Source organism: Anomaloglossus baeobatrachus, chromosome 5, assembly GCF_048569485.1.
Source record: "Anomaloglossus baeobatrachus isolate aAnoBae1 chromosome 5, aAnoBae1.hap1, whole genome shotgun sequence".
Classification (NCBI taxonomy): Eukaryota; Metazoa; Chordata; class Amphibia; order Anura; family Aromobatidae; genus Anomaloglossus; species Anomaloglossus baeobatrachus.
The window spans coordinates 161,888,120-161,908,219 of record NC_134357.1 but is presented as its reverse complement, the minus strand read 5'-3'; positions in this window follow the sequence as shown (position 1 = coordinate 161,908,219).

Sequence of the window (20,100 nt, the reverse complement as noted above, 5' to 3'; positions counted from 1 at the left end):
ACGTTGAGGGTCTGTCCCAGCGAGCTCGCTTAGGGTGGCTGGGGCTATCATCTGAGTCATAATACTCAGCCTGGGAAGCCGGGGACCCCCTTGCAGTCTGGATTAATTCCAACTGAGGGGGATTAGCGGACAGAGACCTCGCCGTGTCCATAGACTGAGCCCCAGTCATGGATTGCAAAGTTTCAAGGATTTTTGCCATAGTCACAGACATTCCATCAGCAAAAACTGCAAAGTCTGTCCCTGACACCGGGGCAGGACTTACAAGCGTCTCAGCCTGGGTCACTACCCCTCCGGACTCCGGCTGGCGAAGCAGCACCGGATCTGAGCATTGCACACAATGGGGGTCTTTGGAACCTGCTGGTAGAGCAGCCCCACATGCAGCACACGCAGTGTACACAGCCCTAGCCTTGGCAGCCTTGCGTTTTGTGGATGACATGTTGCTGCCTCCTCAGAGCGATCTGGGGTATCCAGCCAGGAAGCGACCTCACAGTGCAAGAAATAAATAAATATATATATCTGGTGACACAGTACACCAATACACACTGAGGCACTAGAGGGGCCAGCTGAAATGCCGCTTACCGCCCGCTTAAGAGCGGGTGTGTGGTCGCCAAAAGCCCCCTAGTCCAGGTCTCCCAGAGCCTTGCGTCCTTCCTCTAGCCAGACTGCATGTAATGGCTGCCGGCGTCCTGGGAGAGGAGGGGGGGCGGGCCCTGGGCGTTCCTGGCTAAGAGCGGGAAGCCTGCTTCCCTCTGTGCCTAGTGAGAGGGCTGGAGCATGTAAATCAGGCTCCAGCCCTCGTCGCTGCTGCGAAACAGCGTCTCTCCCCTACCCTGATTGACAGGGTGGGGGCGGGAACGAAGCGGAGCTAGGCCGCAAAAGCCGGGGACTGGATTTATAAACGCCGCCGCCGTAAAAGCGCGGTCGGCGTGTCCCCGGCGCACTACAAGTCACAGCAGCGCCGCCGGTCCAGTGGGGGTCGGCGCTGCGTTCCCACAACACAAAAGTCCCCCAGTAAACTGCAGGAACACCAACTCAATCGTTACGGTCCCCGGCGCACTACAACACCCAGCCAGCCCGGAGTGTGTCTGTGCCTGCCGGGGACACAGAGTACCTGTATGATGCAGGGCCATGTCCCTGATTGTACTCCTGCTCCATATCCATCAGGTTCAACTGGGTCTGTGGATGGAGCCCGGCGTCAGAGCTTAGAGGCCGGCAGGATCCCACTTCCACAGAGCCCTACAAGGGGATGTGGAAGGAAAACAGCATGTGGGGCTCCAGCCCCTGTACCAGCAATAGGTACCTCAACCTTACAACACCATCCACGGGTGAGAAGGGAGCATGCTGGGGGCCCTATATGGGCCCTCTTTTCTTCCATCCGAAATAGTCAGCAGCTGCTGCTGACTAAAATCTGTGGAGCTATGCGTGGATGTCTGACCTCCTTCGCACAAAGCTTGAAAACTGGAGAACCCGTGATACCACGGGGGGGTATAGCCAGAAGGGGAGGGGCCTTGCACTTTTTGGTGTAGTGCTTTGTGTGGCCTCCGGAGGGCAGTAGCTATACCCAATCGTCTGGGTCTCCCAATAGAGCGCTGAAGAAATTTTGGTTTTTTTTATGCTGTACTTAGAGCATGAAAACAGTTAAGGGGGCTTTACACGCTACGATATCGCTAGCGAGCGTACCGACCCTCGTCGTTTGTGCGTCACGGGCAAATCGCTGCCCTTGGTGCACAATATTGCTAGGCCCAGTCACATGTACTTACCTTCCTAGCGATGTCACTGTGGCCGGAGAACAGCCTCTTTTCTAAGGTGGTGGTTCGTGCGGCGTCACAGCGACGTCACACGGCAGGCGTCCAATAGAAATGGAGGGGCGGAGAGCTGCCAAATGAAAGTCACGCCCACCTCGTTGCCAGAGGACGCAGGTACGGTGTTGCTCCTCGTTCCCGGGGTGTCACATGTAGCGATGTGTGCTGCCTCAGGAGCGACAAACAACCTGCGTCCAGCACCAGCAACGATATTTGGGAAAGGAACGACGTGTCAATGATCAACGATTAGGTGAGTATTTTTGACCGTTAATGGTCGTTTGTAGCTGTCACACGCAACGACGTCGCTAACGATGCCGGATGTGCCTCATGAATTCCGTGACCCCAACAACATTTTATTAGCGATATCGTTGTGTGTAAAGCCCCCTTCAGGCTATGTGCCCACGGTGCTTTTTTTTCAGCACAAAAAAAGCTGCTTTTTCGTGCTTCTTTTCATGCTTTCATGCTTTTTTCATGCTTCTTTTCATGCTTTCATGCTTTTTTCTTGCCTCTTTTCATGCCTTTTTCATGCTTTATTTCCATGCTTTCGTGCTTTTTTTCTGGTATTTTCATGCTTCTTTCATGCTTTTTTTTATTACTATTGACTGTTTGTTTCAGCTCATTAAAGTTGGATGTGAAAGAAAGGTGTTCTGATATAATTTCCTTGTTCAACCCATTTTCTTCAATCTCCATTTTGGAATAAAAGTGACAGGAAAATCATGATCTATTAGATCATTTAGCAACATGGGGAATCAGGTGCTCGGAGCTCACCATTGCTATAGTAACCAACTCATTAGGTTACTATTGCAACGGTGGCAGTGGTGACGTCACCGCTTACCAACCTGCAGTCTCTGCTTACTCATTGAGTGTTTAGAGAGCATGGGGAGCAGAATCGTTCTTCCTCCCCCAGTGCTTTTTGATGTAGAAGAGCTAAATCAGTGACAGAAGACATAAGACCAGGATCGAGGAGGGGTGAGCGGGAGTAATAAAGATGGAGTCCCTAAGTGTGTCTGTGTATTTATTTCTAACAAAGGTTTTTTTCTCTGTGTGGTGTCTTTTTTTAACCCTTTAGTGGAGATTCTTAATGGCCGGGTCAAACTTGGCCTGACATTAAGAATCTCGGGCTTAATACCAGCTGGTAAAACAAAGCTGGTATAAATGGCACGTTCATAGAAGCGCCATTTTCTGGCACTGTATCCAACTCCTCCAGCGGCCCTGGTATCGGGTGGCTCGTTGGGTAATAAAGGGGTTAGGGCCAACTGTGTATTATCAGCTGGCCCTAAGCCCGAAATTCATAATGTCACGCCAATATTAGATACGTCCACCATGAATTTCTAGTAAAGATAAAAAAAACACAACACAAAGATAAATATTTTTATTAGAAATTAAACACAATTAGTGACTCCTTCTTTGTTGAACTAAAGAATAGAGTTGAGCGCGGTTCGCGGTTTGAGGTTCTCCAGTTCTAGGCTCGAGTGATTTTGGGGCCTGTTTTAGATCGAACTAGAACTCGAGCTTTTTGCAAAAGCTCGATAGTTCTAGAAACGTTCGAGAACGGTTCTAGCAGCAAAAAAACAGCTAATTCCTATCTGGCTTTCCGCTGTAATAGTTTAAGTCACTCTGTGACTCACACTATTATGACATTTCAGTGTATAGTGTGCGTGAACAGCGCCTTCAGATCACTGCTGTTTGTATAATGGCGATCGCCATTTTTTTTTCCTTGTCTTCCTTCCCTAAGCACGCGCGTCTTGTGGGGCGGGCCAGCATGTCAGCCATTCCCAAACACACACACAGCTAAGTGGACTTTTAGCCAGAGAAGCAACGGCATGTGTGATAGGATGTCCATGTCACATGTCCCTGCATTATAAAACCGGACATTTTCCTCCAGGACGCCATTATCTCTTCTGCGTCTTTGGTGTCAGACATCACTGTCGCAGCTCCGTCCTTTGTCCTATCGCTGATACAGCTGTATGCGCTCCATACACAGCGCTGGACAGCTTAGGGAGAGCACTTTCTATCAGTCCTTTTAAGGGCTCAAACCGGCAGGGTCAGAGCCATAGGTGACAGGTCCTGAAAACAGCGACAGCGTCTGTGTAGCAAAGGTCAGGGATTTCCTCCCTGCATTTCCCTATTAGGAGGGAATAGAAAGGCAGGCTTCCTTTCCTCTACCCAGAGCCCCACAATCCTGGCACTGTACCCTCCTGTCCTCTGCACACTCCAACTCATTATAACTAAGCCATTATACTAGCAAACACTCAGTGTACCTAGTGGCATCCTACACTTGGCTATTGGACATTTGTCTAGTCCCACTAGTGCAAAGACATTTGCAGCACCTCTGCCTGCATTGCACACTCCAACTCATTATAACTAGGCCATTATACTAGCAATCACTCAGTGTACCTAGTGGCATCCTAAACGTGGCTATTGGATATCTGTCTAGTCACACTAGTGCAAAGACATTTGCAGCACCTCTGCCTGCATTGCACACTCCAACTCATTATAACTAAGCCATTATACTAGCAAACACTCAGTGTACCTAGTGGCATCCTAAACGTGGCTATTGGATATTTGTCTAGTCACACTAGTGCAAAGACATTTGCAGCACCTCTGCCTGCATTGCACACTCCAAATCATTATAACTAAGCCATTATACTAGCAAACACTCAGTGTACCTAGTGGCATCCTAAACGTGGCAATTGGACTTTGCTATAGTCCCACTTGTGCAAAGACATTTGCAGAACCTCTGCCTGCATTGCACACTCCAACTCATTATAACTAAGCCATTATACTAGCAAACACTCAGTGTACCTAGTGGCATCCTAAACGTGGCTATTGGACATTTGTCTAGTCCCACTAGTGCAAAGACATTTGCAGCACCTCTGCCTGCATTGCACACTCCAACTCATTATAACTAAGCCAATATACTAGCAAACACTCAGTGTACCTAGTGGCATCCTAAACGTGGCTATTGGATTTAGATATAGTCCCACTAGTGCAAAGACATTTGCAGCACCTCTGCCTGCATTGCACACTCCAACTCATTATAACTAAGCCATTATACTAGCAAACACTCAGTGTACCTAGTGGCATCCTAAACGTGGCAATTGGACTTTGCTATAGTCCCACTAGTGCAAAGACATTTGCAGCACCTCTGCCTGCATTGCACACTCCAACTCATTATAACTAAGCCATTATACTAGCAAACACTCAGTGTACCTAGTGGCATCCTAAACGTGGCTATTGGACTTTGCTATAGTCTTACTAGTGCAAAGACATTTGCAGCACCTCTGCCTGCATTGCACACTCCAACTCATTATAACTAAGCCATTATACTAGCAAACACTCAGTGTACCTAGTGGCATCCTAAACATGGCAATTGGACTTTGCTATAGTCCCACTAGTGCAAAGACATTTGCAGCACCTCTGCCTGCATTGCACACTCCAACTCATTATAACTAAGCCATTATACTAGCAAACACTCAGTGTACCTAGTGGCATCCTAAACGTGGCTATTGGACATTTGTCTAGTCACACTAGTGCAAAGACATTTACAGCACCTCTGCCTGCATTGCACACTCCAACTCATTATAACTAAGCCATTATACTAGCAAACACTCAGTGTACCTACTGGCATCCTAAACGTGGCAATTGGACTTTGCTATAGTCCCACTAGTGCAAAGACATTTGCAGCACCTCTGCCTGCATTGTACACTCCAACTCATTATAACTAAGCCATTATACTAGCAAATACTCAGTGTACCTAGTGGCATCCTAAACGTGGCTATTGGACATTTGTCTAGTCCCACTAGTGCAAAGACATTTGCAGCACCTCTGCCTGCATTGCACACTCCAACTCATTATAACTAAGCCATTATACTAGCAAACACTCAGTGTACCTAGTGGCATCCTAAACGTGGCTATTGGACATTTGTCTAGTCCCACTAGTGCAAAGACATTTGCAGCACCTCTGCCTGCGTTGCACACTCCAACTCGTTATAACTAAGCCATTATACTAGCAAACACTCAGTGTACCTAGTGGCATCCTAAACGTGGCTATTGGACTTTGCTATAGTCCCACTAGTGCAAAGACATTTGCAGCACCTCTGCCTGCATTACACACTCCAACTCATTATAACTAAGCCATTATACTAGCAAACACTCAGTGTACCTAGTGGCATCCTAAACGTGGCAATTGGACTTTGCTATAGTCCCACTAGTGCAAAGACATTTGCAGCACCTCTGCCTGTATTGCACACTCCAACTCATTATAACTAAGCCATTATACTAGCAAACACTCAGTGTACCTAGTGGCATCCTAAACGTGGCTATTGGACTTTGCTATAGTCCCACTAGTGCAAAGACATTTGCAGCACCTCTGCCTGCATTGCACACTCCAACTCATTATAACTAAGCCATTATACTAGCAAACACTCAGTGTACCTAGTGGCATCCTAAACGTGGCAATTGGACTTTGCTATAGTCCCACTAGTGCAAAGACATTTGCAGCACCTCTGCCTGCATTGCACACTCCAACTCATTATAACTAAGCCATTATACTAGCAAACACTCAGTGTACCTAGTGGCATCCTAAACGTGGCTATTGGACATTTGTCTAGTCACACTAGTGCAAAGACATTTGCAGCACCTCTGCCTGCATTGCACACTCCAACTCATTATAACTAAGCCATTATACTAGCAAACACTCAGTGTACCTACTGGCATCCTACACGTGGCAATTGGACTTTGCTATAGTCCCACTAGTGCAAAGACATTTGCAGCACCTCTGCCTGCATTGCACACTCCAACTCATTATAACTAAGCCATTATACTAGCAAACACTCAGTGTACCTAGTGGCATCCTAAACGTGGCTATTGGACATTTGTCTAGTCCCACTAGTGCAAAGACATTTGCAGCACCTCTGCCTGCATTGCACACTCCAACTCATTATAACTAAGCCATTATACTAGCAAACACTCAGTGTACCTAGTGGCATCCTAAACGTGGCTATTGGACATTTGTCTAGTCCCACTAGTGCAAAGACATTTGCAGCACCTCTGCCTGCGTTGCACACTCCAACTCATTATAACTAAGCCATTATACTAGCAAACACTCAGTGTACCTAGTGGCATCCTAAACGTGGCTATTGGACTTTGCTATAGTCCCACTAGTGCAAAGACATTTGCAGCACCTCTGCCTGCATTGCACACTCCAACTCATTATAACTAAGCCATTATACTAGCAAACACTCAGTGTACCTAGTGGCATCCTAAACGTGGCTATTGGACATTTGTCTAGTCACACTAGTGCAAAGACATTTGCAGCACCTCTGCCTGCATTGCACACTCCAACTCATTATAACTAAGCCATTATACTAGCAAACACTCAGTGTACCTACTGGCATCCTAAACGTGACAATTGGACTTTGCTATAGTCCCACTAGTGCAAAGACATTTGCAGCACCTCTGCCTGCATTGTACACTCCAACTCATTATAACTAAGCCATTATACTAGCAAATACTCAGTGTACCTAGTGGCATCCTAAACGTGGCTATTGGACATTTGTCTAGTCCCACTAGTGCAAAGACATTTGCAGCACCTCTGCCTGCATTGCACACTCCAACTCATTATAACTAAGCCATTATACTAGCAAACACTCAGTGTACCTAGTGGCATCCTAAACGTGGCTATTGGACATTTGTCTAGTCCCACTAGTGCAAAGACATTTGCAGCACCTCTGCCTGCGTTGCACACTCCAACTCGTTATAACTAAGCCATTATACTAGCAAACACTCAGTGTACCTAGTGGCATCCTAAACGTGGCTATTGGACTTTGCTATAGTCCCACTAGTGCAAAGACATTTGCAGCACCTCTGCCTGCATTACACACTCCAACTCATTATAACTAAGCCATTATACTAGCAAACACTCAGTGTACCTAGTGGCATCCTAAACGTGGCAATTGGACTTTGCTATAGTCCCACTAGTGCAAAGACATTTGCAGCACCTCTGCCTGTATTGCACACTCCAACTCATTATAACTAAGCCATTATACTAGCAAACACTCAGTGTACCTAGTGGCATCCTAAACGTGGCTATTGGACTTTGCTATAGTCCCACTAGTGCAAAGACATTTGCAGCACCTCTGCCTGCATTGCACACTCCAACTCATTATAACTAAGCCATTATACTAGCAAACACTCAGTGTACCTAGTGGCATCCTAAACGTGGCAATTGGACTTTGCTATAGTCCCACTAGTGCAAAGACATTTGCAGCACCTCTGCCTGCATTGCACACTCCAACTCATTATAACTAAGCCATTATACTAGCAAACACTCAGTGTACCTAGTGGCATCCTAAACGTGGCTATTGGACATTTGTCTAGTCACACTAGTGCAAAGACATTTGCAGCACCTCTGCCTGCATTGCACACTCCAACTCATTATAACTAAGCCATTATACTAGCAAACACTCAGTGTACCTAGTGGCATCCTAAACGTGGCTATTGGACATTTGTCTAGTCCCACTAGTGCAAAGACATTTGCAGCACCTCTGCCTGCGTTGCACACTCCAACTCGTTATAACTAAGCCATTATACTAGCAAACACTCAGTGTACCTAGTGGCATCCTAAACGTGGCTATTGGACTTTGCTATAGTCCCACTAGTGCAAAGACATTTGCAGCACCTCTGCCTGCATTGCACACTCCAACTCATTATAACTAAGCCATTATACTAGCAAACACTCAGTGTACCTAGTGGCATCCTAAACGTGGCTATTGGACATTTGTCTAGTCACACTAGTGCAAAGACATTTGCAGCACCTCTGCCTGCATTGCACACTCCAACTCATTATAACTAAGCCATTATACTAGCAAACACTCAGTGTACCTACTGGCATCCTAAACGTGGCAATTGGACTTTGCTATAGTCCCACTAGTGCAAAGACATTTGCAGCACCTCTGCCTGCATTGTACACTCCAACTCATTATAACTAAGCCATTATACTAGCAAATACTCAGTGTACCTAGTGGCATCCTAAACGTGGCTATTGGACATTTGTCTAGTCCCACTAGTGCAAAGACATTTGCAGCACCTCTGCCTGCATTGCACACTCCAACTCATTATAACTAAGCCATTATACTAGCAAACACTCAGTGTACCTAGTGGCATCCTAAACGTGGCTATTGGACACTTGTCTAGTCCCACTAGTGCAAAGACATTTGCAGCACCTCTGCCTGCGTTGCACACTCCAACTCGTTATAACTAAGCCATTATACTAGCAAACACTCAGTGTACCTAGTGGCATCCTAAACGTGGCTATTGGACTTTGCTATAGTCCCACTAGTGCAAAGACATTTGCAGCACCTCTGCCTGCATTACACACTCCAACTCATTATAACTAAGCCATTATACTAGCAAACACTCAGTGTACCTAGTGGCATCCTAAACGTGGCAATTGGACTTTGCTATAGTCCCACTAGTGCAAAGACATTTGCAGCACCTCTGCCTGTATTGCACACTCCAACTCATTATAACTAAGCCATTATACTAGCAAACACTCAGTGTACCTAGTGGCATCCTAAACGTGGCAATTGGACTTTGCTATAGTCCCACTAGTGCAAAGACATTTGCAGCACCTCTGCCTGCATTGCACACTCCAACTCATTATAACTAAGCCATTATACTAGCAAACACTCAGTGTACCTAGTGGCATCCTAAACGTGGCAATTGGACTTTGCTATAGTCCCACTAGTGCAAAGACATTTGCAGCACCTCTGCCTGCATTGCACACTCCAACTCATTATAACTAAGCCATTATACTAGCAAACACTCAGTGTACCTAGTGGCATCCTAAACGTGGCTATTGGACATTTGTCTAGTCACACTAGTGCAAAGACATTTGCAGCACCTCTGCCTGCATTGCACACTCCAACTCATTATAACTAAGCCATTATACTAGCAAACACTCAGTGTACCTACTGGCATCCTACACGTGGCAATTGGACTTTGCTATAGTCCCACTAGTGCAAAGACATTTGCAGCACCTCTGCCTGCATTGCACACTCCAACTCATTATAACTAAGCCATTATACTAGCAAACACTCAGTGTACCTAGTGGCATCCTAAACGTGGCTATTGGACATTTGTCTAGTCCCACTAGTGCAAAGACATTTGCAGCACCTCTGCCTGCATTGCACACTCCAACTCATTATAACTAAGCCATTATACTAGCAAACACTCAGTGTACCTAGTGGCATCCTAAACGTGGCTATTGGACATTTGTCTAGTCCCACTAGTGCAAAGACATTTGCAGCACCTCTGCCTGCGTTGCACACTCCAACTCGTTATAACTAAGCCATTATACTAGCAAACACTCAGTGTACCTAGTGGCATCCTAAACGTGGCTATTGGACTTTGCTATAGTCCCACTAGTGCAAAGACATTTGCAGCACCTCTGCCTGCATTACACACTGCAACTCATTATAACTAAGCCATTATACTAGCAAACACTCAGTGTACCTAGTGGCATCCTAAACGTGGCAATTGGACTTTGCTATAGTCCCACTAGTGCAAAGACATTTGCAGCACCTCTGCCTGCATTGCACACTCCAACTCATTATAACTAAGCCATTATACTAGCAAACACTCAGTGTACCTAGTGGCATCCTAAACGTGGCTATTGGACTTTGCTATAGTCCCACTAGTGCAAAGACATTTGCAGCACCTCTGCCTGCATTGCACACTCCAACTCATTATAACTAAGCCATTATACTAGCAAACACTCAGTGTACCTAGTGGCATCCTAAACGTGGCAATTGGACTTTGCTATAGTCCCACTAGTGCAAAGACATTTGCAGCACCTCTGCCTGCATTGCACACTCCAACTCATTATAACTAAGCCATTATACTAGCAAACACTCAGTGTACCTAGTGGCATCCTAAACGTGGCTATTGGACATTTGTCTAGTCCCACTAGTGCAAAGACATTTGCAGCACCTCTGCCTGCATTGCACACTCCAACTCATTATAACTAAGCCATTATACTAGCAAAAACTCAGTGTACCTACTGGCATCCTAAACGTGGCAATTGGACTTTGCTATAGTCCCACTAGTGCAAAGACATTTGCAGCACCTCTGCCTGCATTGCACACTCCAACTCATTATAACTAAGCCATTATACTAGCAAACACTCAGTGTACCTAGTGGCATCCTAAACGTTGCTATTGGACATTTGTCTAGTCCCACTAGTGCAAAGACATTTGCAGCACCTCTGCCTGCATTGCACACTCCAACTCATTATAACTAAGCCATTATACTAGCAAACACTCAGTGTACCTAGTGGCATCCTAAACGTGGCTATTGGACATTTGTCTAGTCCCACTAGTGCAAAGACATTTGCAGCACCTCTGCCTGCATTGCACACTCCAACTCATTATAACTAAGCCATTATACTAGCAAATACTCAGTGTACCTAGTGGCATCCTGAACGTGGCTATTGGACATTTGTCTAGTCACTCTAGTGCAAAGACATTTGCAGCACCTCTGCCTGCATTGCACACTCCAACTCATTATAACTAAGCCATTATACTAGCAAACACTCAGTGTACCTACTGGCATCCTAAACGTGGCTATTGGACTTTGCTATAGTCCCACTAGTGCAAAGACATTTGCAGCACCTCTGCCTGCATTGCACACTCCAACTCATTATAACTAAGCCATTATAATAGCAAACACTCAGTGTACCTAGTGGCATCCTAAACGTGGCTATTGGACATTTGTCTAGTCCCACTAGTGCAAAGACATTTGCAGCACCTCTGCCTGCATTGCACACTCCAACTCATTATAACTAAGCCATTATACTAGCAAACATTCAGTGTACCTAGTGGCATCCTAAACGTGGCTATTGGACATTTGTCTAGTCCCACTAGTGCAAAGACATTTGCAGCACCTCTGCCTGCATTGCACACTCCAACTCATTATAACTAAGCCATTATACTAGCAAACACTCAGTGTACCTACTGGCATCCTAAACGTGGCAATTGGACTTTGCTATAGTCCCGCTAGTGCAAAGACATTTGCAGCACCTCTGCCTGCATTGCACACTCCAACTCATTATAACTAAGCCATTATACTAGCAAACACTCAGTGTACCTAGTGGCATCCTAAACGTGGCTATTGGACATTTGTCTAGTCCCACTAGTGCAAAGACATTTGCAGCACCTCTGCCTGCATTGCACACTCCAACTCATTATAACTAAGCCATTATACTAGCAAACACTCAGTGTACCTAGTGGCATCCTAAACGTGGCTATTGGACATTTGTCTAGTCACACTAGTGCAAAGACATTTTCAGCAACTCTGCCTGCATTGCACACTCCAACTCATTATAACTAAGCCATTATACTAGCAAACACTCAGTGTACCTAGTGGCATCCTAAACGTGGCTATTGGACATTTGTCTAGTCCCACTAGTGCAAAGACATTTGCAGCACCTCTGCCTGCATTGCACACTCCAACTCATTATAACTAAGCCATTATACTAGCAAACACTCAGTGTACCTACTGGCATCCTAAACGTGGCAATTGGACTTTGCTATAGTCCCACTAGTGCAAAGACATTTGCAGCACCTCTGCCTGCATTGCACACTCCAACTCATTATAACTAAGCCATTATACTAGCAAACACTCAGTGTACCTAGTGGCATCCTAAACGTGGCTATTGGACATTTGTCTAGTCCCACTAGTGCAAAGACATTTGCAGCACCTCTGCCTGCATTGCACACTCCAACTCATTATAACTAAGCCATTATACTAGCAAATACTCAGTGTACCTAGTGGCATCCTGAACGTGGCTATTGGACATTTGTCTAGTCACTCTAGTGCAAAGACATTTGCAGCACCTCTGCCTGCATTGCACACTCCAACTCATTATAACTAAGCCATTATACTAGCAAACACTCAGTGTACCTACTGGCATCCGAAACGTGGCAATTGGACTTTGCTATAGTCCCACTAGTGCAAAGACATTTGCAGCACCTCTGCCTGCATTGCACACTCCAACTCATTATAACTAAGCCATTATACTAGCAATTTTTGCTGCCAGTTTAAGGGCCGTAGTTGCATTGTCAGGGATATTTATTCTTTATTATTCTGCTGTTAATAAAGCTAGACCACCACTGCAATCTACACCACCTCTCAATTTTTACTACCACATTTTCAGTGCACAATCTTGTCGTAATCAACATGAGTGGCAAAATGACAGATGCTGGTGGAAAGGGGAAGAGGTGTGGTGGAAAAGGCAAAAAAGGTTTTGTCCGTGGGGAAGGTGGAAAAGCTCCATTATCATCTGCTGAAGATAGACCATCTACCAGCAAAAGTAAGATGTCTACTACTTACCGTGGACAATCCGATGTGCTCCCTTTTTTACGGACACGAACAACAGGAACAAAGGTAGATGATGGCCAAAAAAGGAAAATGCTTGAATGGATCTCAAGTGGTCCAACAAGTGCCCTCTCAGCCACTTCAAGTACCGCATCCAAAAAACACCAGTCCTCTGAGTTTTCATCCCAATCAAACTTGCTTTCTCCCAGCTCTGAAGTCTCCATCAGCCCTGCACAGTATGGTGGAACTGAGATGTCTGAGTCTGCAGAGCTGTTCAGTCACACTATAGCCTGGGAATCAGAGGTCTGCTCCCAAGCTACAGTGAGTACATAACAGGAAATGGTCTGCAGTGATGCCCAGAACCTTTGTGACTCTGATTCAGGCCGTGAGGAACAAGTTTCTGAGCATAATGTTGACCCTTTGTCACAAACTGTAACACCTGTGGTTATAGACAATGAGGAACATACTGATGAAGATGAGACGCAGATACCCGATTGGGATGACAACTTAAATATTCGGTCAGGGCAAGAAGAGGCTCGGTCTGAGGGGGAGGGGAGTGCAAACACAACAATTGATGATGAAGTTCTAGATCCCACCTACTGTCAACCCACAGTCAGGCACTTGAGGAGGTCAACAGAGGTGGTGGAGGAGGATGCAACTGATGACGAAGTTACCTTGCGCCTTCCTGGACAGAGTCGGAGTACTGGTAGCACGTCTACAACTGCATCCTCAGCCACCACTCTGCCTCTGAGCATTATTCGGGGTGGATCAACAGGTCGCATGGCCTCTAAGCCTTGCCTAGCCTGGTCCTTTTTTGACATAGAAAAAGATCGCCCAAATTATGTGATCTGTAAAATTTGTCATGGTTCTCTTAGTAGAGGTCAAAACCTCAGCAGTTTGACAACTTCTTCCATGAATCGTCACATGAATAAATATCATATGGCCCGGTGGGAAGCTCACCGTGCTGCAATGCGGCCTAGCGGAGCGAACCATCCACCGCCTGCCCCTTCCAGTGCATCCGCGCGCTCGTCATCTTCTAGGACTGTGGGGACAGCTGTCACACCTGTTTTTCCACCCACAACTTCCACCACTGTAACCACAACAGGCAGTTTGCTTGGTAGGTCGTCAGTTGGTTTGGAAGGGGAAACAAGTGAGTGTGTACAGCTCTCTCAGACATCGATAGCACCAACGTTGGATGAAGGCAACATCATGTCTCCGCCTGCACTTTCCTCACAAACCTGCATTTTTCCAGGGACACCCTACTCAACACCGTCTACACACAGCAGCCAGATCTCTGTCCCTCAGATGTGGTCAAATAAAAGGCCACTTCCTGCGACCCATGACAAAGCTAAGAGGTTGACTCTATCCCTCTGTAAGCTGTTGGCTACCGAAATGCTGCCTTTCCGCCTAGTGGACACACAGGATTTTAGAGACCTTATGTCTGTCGCTGTGCCCCAGTACCAGATGCCTAGTCGCCACTACTTGTCTAAGAAAGGTGTGCCCGCGCTACACCAGCATGTCGCACACAACATCACCGCTTCAATGAGAAACTCTGTGTGTGAACGGGTGCATTTCACCACCGATACTTGGACCAGTAAGCATGGACAGGGACGTTACATGTCGCTCACTGGGCACTGGGTAACTATGGTGATAGATGGTGAAGGGTCTGCTGCACAAGTCTTGCCGTCCCCACGACTTGTGTGTCAATCCTCTGTCTGTCCAAGTTCCGCCACTGCTTCTGCATCCTCCACCTCATCTGGGTCCTCCACCTCCGCCCCAAGCCTGCCTGGTCAGGCCACCAGCGTTCTCACTGCGCAGAAGGAATCACGCACCCCTCATTACTATGCTGGCAGCAGAGCGCAACGGCATCAGGCGGTCTTTAGCTTGACATGTCTTGGGAATAAGAGTCACACAGCTGAGGAGTTGTGGTCAGCTCTGCGGTCCAAGTTTAATAAATGGTTGTCTCCACTCAACCTGCAGCCTGGTAAGGCCGTGTGCGACAATGCTGCAAACCTGGGTGCGGCCCTTCGCCTGGGCAAGGTGACACACGTACCTTGTATGGCTCACGTGTTGAACCTTGTCGTGCAGCAATTTTTAACACACTATCACGGCCTAGATGGCCTTCTGAACAGGGTACGAAAACTGTCTGCTCACTTCCGCCGTTCAAGCGCCGCAGCTGAGAGACTTGCATCGCTCCAGAAGTCTTTCGGCCTGCCGGTTCATCGCCTGAAATGCGATGTGGCGACACGCTGGAATTCAACTCTCCACATGTTACAGCGACTGTGGCAGCACCGCCGTGCCCTGGTGCAATATGTCATGACGTATAGCCTGGGCCAACGAGATGCAGAGGTGGGGCAGATCACCCTGATGGAGTGGTCTCAGATCAAGGACCTATGCACCCTTCTGCACATTTTCGACATGGCGACGAATATGTTTAGCGCTGACAATGCCATTATCAGCATGACGATTCCAGTCATTTACATGCTGGAGCACACGCTAAACACTATTCGGAGTCAGGGGGTGGGACAACAGGAAGGGGATGAACTACAGGAGGATTCATATGCGCAAGACACAACAACATCACCAAGGTCCAGACGTTCATCATCACCAAGGCGCCAGGCATGGGACCATGGGGGACAGGGATCAACAAGGGCGCATGGTAGAAGGCGAGATGTTGAGGAAGGTGCAGGAGGACATGAAGATATGGAGGAAGAACTGTCCATGGACATGGAAGACTCAACAGATGAGGGAGACCTTGGTCAAATTTCAGTTGAAAGAGGTTGGGGGGAGATATCAGAGGAAGAAAGAACGGTTAGCACCTCTATGCCACAAACACAGCGTGGACTTGGTCCGCATGGCTGCGCAAGACACATGAGTGCCTTCTTGTTGCACTACCTCCAACATGACCCTCGTATTGTCAAAATTAGAAGTGATGATGACTACTGGCTTGCCACACTATTAGATCCCCGGTACAAGTCCAAATTTTGTGACATAATTCCAGCCATAGAAAGGGACGCACGTATGCAGGAGTATCAGCAGAAGCTGTTACTCGATCTTAGATCCGCTTTTCCACCAAACAACCGTGCAGGTGCAGGGAGTGAATCTCCCAGTTGTAACTTGACAAACATGGGATGGTCTCGTCATCTTCAACAGTCTACACGTACCAGTAGGACCGTATCTGGTGCTGGTAACAGCAATTTTATGGAATCTTTTCATAATTTTTTTAGACCCTCCTTTGCAAGGCCACCAGAGACAACAAGTCTGACACATAGTCAACGGCTGGGGAGGATGATACAGGAGTATCTACAAATGAACATCGATGCCATGACTTTGCAAATGGAGCCTTGCTCATTTTGGGCTTCAAATCTAGAAAAATGGCCAGAGCTATCCAGTTACGCCTTGGAGATTTTGTCGTGTCCAGCTGCCAGCGTTGTCTCTGAACGTGTCTTCAGTGCTGCTGGGTGTGTGCTGACAGATAAGCGCACGCGTCTGTCCAGTGACAATGTGGACAGACTGACGTTCATCAAAATGAACAAGTCATGGATCCAGAAGGAATTTACAACCCCTGTGTCATCCTGGGGAGAGTAAATGCTTGTGGATTTGGAATGTGCTTGATGCAAATCTAGCTGTGAAGTGTACAACTAGGGCACAAGTGCTGCCACTGAATGGGTGGGTGTGTGTGGGGCACAATTTTTGGAAAAAAGGGAGGCTCCGCTTGGAGTAACCCTTGCTTGATGTGTTTTTAAAAGAAGCCAAGATGAACAGAGCTGGGATCAGGAAAGACTTTGCTACCTACCCCGGTGTCATCCTGGGGACGGATAAGAATGGCGTATTTTGGAATGTGCTTGATGCAAATCTAGCTGTGAAGTGTACAACTAGGGCACAAGTGCTGCCACTGAATGGGTGGGTGTGTGTGGGGCACAATTTTTGGAAAAAAGGGAGGCTCCGCTTGGAGTAACCCTTGCTTACATTGTTTTTAAAAGGAGCCAAGATGAACAAGTCATGGTTCAGCAAAGACTTTATCTACCTACCCCGGTGTCATGCTGGGGACGGTTAATTATGGCGTATTTTTGAATGTGCTTGATGCAAATCAAAACATCCTGTTTGCAACTAGGGCACAAGTGCTGCCACTGATGGGGTGTCTGTGTGCCCAATTTTTGGAATAAAGGGAGACTCCGCTTGGAGTAACCCTTGCTTGCTGTGTTTTTTAAAAATGATCCAAGATGAACAGAGCTGGGATCAGGAAAGACTTTGCTACCTACCCCGGTGTCATCCTGGGGACGGATAAGAATGGCGTATTTTGGAATGTGCTTGATGCAAATCTAGCTGTGAAGTGTACAACTAGGGCACAAGTGCTGCCACTGAATGGGTGGGTGTGTGTGGGGCACAATTTTTGGAAAAAAGGGAGGCTCCGCTTGGAGTAACCCTTGCTTGATGTGTTTTTAAAAGTAGCCAAGATGAACAGAGCTGGGATCAGGAAAGACTTAGCTACCTACCCCGGTGTCCTCCTGGGGACGGTTAAGTATGGCGCATTTTTGAATGTGCTTGATGCAAATCTAGCTGTGAAGTGTACAACTGGGGCACAAGTGCTGCCACTGAATGGGTGGGTGTGTGTGGGGCCCAATTTTTTGAAAAAAAGGGAGACTCCGCTTGGAGTAACCCTTGCTTGCTGTGTTTTTTAAAAGGAGCCAAGATGAACAAGTCATGGTTCAGCAAAGACTTTGCTACCTAACCCGGGGTCATCCTGGGAATGGTTAAGTATGGCGTATTTTTGATTGTGCTTGATGCAAATTTAGCTGTGAAGTGTACAACTGGGGTACAAGTGCTGCCACTGAAGGGGTGGGTGTGTGTGTGGCCCAATTTTTGGAAAAAAGGGAGAACTCCGCTTGGAGTCATCTTGCGGTGTTTTACATGATTTTAGAAGGGCGTGCCATGCCTATATCTGTGTCTCCTCCTCTTTTTCCTTGTCCTGCTCTTTTGTTTTCGCATGAGTATATGTCCTTGTCACTTTCCCATGTGTTTGTGTTGTGTTGTGAGTTGTTTGTCACCTTTTGGACACCTTTGAGGGTGTTTTCTAGGTGTTTTTCTGTGTTTGTGATTGCCTGCCATTGTTTTCTATGCAGTTCGAGTTCGGTTCGTCGAACGTTCGACGAGCCGAACTTGAACGGGACCTCCGTTCGGCGAACCGACCTCGAGCCAAACCGGGACCGGTTCGCTCATCTCTACTAAAGAACCCCCCTCTGCCGTAGTCCTGGATCGAGGGTCCCATGATGTCCAATCCGGATCCAATATCCTCTGAACGGAAGGCAAACTGATTAGATGATGACAAATCATCTGATCGGTTTGCCTTCCGATCAGATGATATTGGATTCAGGTCCTTGAACCTGACACAGGTTCAAGGACCTGAATCAGATGACACATCAGCTGATTGTTTAAAAGCCTATGCAGACTCCCGGCTCACGTCCCATGGGCTCCAGGACCCACCGGTAAGCAGCTGATCCTGTCACCTGACAGCATCATCTGATCGTTTACGTCCAGCGAAGATCAGCTGATTCATCATCTGATTGACGTAAACTATTAGAAGATGCTATCAGATGATAGCATCAGCTGCTTACCTGGAGCCCATCAGACGTGACCCGGGAGTCTGCAGAGAGGTGAGTAAGGTGAAGAGTTCATCTCAGCGGTGGATCTCCAGGAAACCCCGGTGATCCTCCTGCATGAACTGTAGTCACCTTGTGACATCCCCGGACTTCCTGCAGAGAGGTGTCGTGGTAAAACACCGCAAGAATACTGAATACACAGTTCATGCAGGAGGATCACCGGGGTTTTTCGGGGTTCACTTTGACGTCAGCAGGGATTCCCTGCTGTGCACCAGGCATTCAGTATTCTTGCAGTGTTTTACCGTGACACCTCTCTGCAGGGAAGTCCGGGAATGTCAGGAGGTGAATACAATTCATGCAGGATGATTACCGGGTGGGGTTTCCTGGAGACCTCCCGCTGGGATGAACTCTTTTCCTTGTGACGTCAGCAGGGGTATCTGCAGAGAGGTGTCGCTGTAAACGATGGGAGATAAGGAAACAGCTGCTGACACTGGCTGTGTGGCTTTCTTCTATGAAGGAATGTACATAGCCATAGCTTTCTTTTCTCACTAAAAACGTATAAAATATAAAGCAACGTGGGCATTACACATCCGTTTTTCCTTGCTTTTTTCCCTGACTCCATTGAAGTCAATTGGAGAAAAAAGCAGGAAAAAACGCTAACATAATGGACATTTGCTGGGATGCTTTTTCCTTGCTTTTATTGATTAAAAAATGCAATATAAAACGCTAGAAAAAAACGCTAGAAAAAAATGCTAGAAAAATGCCCTGTGGGCACAAGGCCTTAATGAATTCTACCAGCTGGGGCCGGCAGTGAAAGTTTAGCAGGTGCACTAGTTATTTCATAGAAAAGTAGCACATGAATTGAAAATGACCAAGGAATAAATAAAGTGGGCTCTGTGTACATTGCACTCTGCTTTTAGCACCGGTGGCCATAAATCTCTTTTGAAACAGAAATTATACCCGCCTATTTCCTGAAAAGAAGAATGGATCACTACAGAGAGACAGGGTCAACATCAATTTATCTGCATAAGTCTTTGTCAGTGAAGATGTCAGGTTTTATCAGTCTAGATAAAGCATGTTTGATTTTGCTATTAACTTGAATGGCTTTGTTTTTTACAATGCTAGGAGAGCATTAGTTATCGGATCTTCCCATGTCGATTTTGATAACTTATCAGTGGATGAAAAGCATTATATATATATATGAAAAATAAAGCATATAACAAAAGCAAACTAGTTCCCGCACTTATATCCAGGTAACACACAATGCACAGTAAGGGCTCATGCGCACGTTACGTACTTGCATGCATTTACGCTACGTA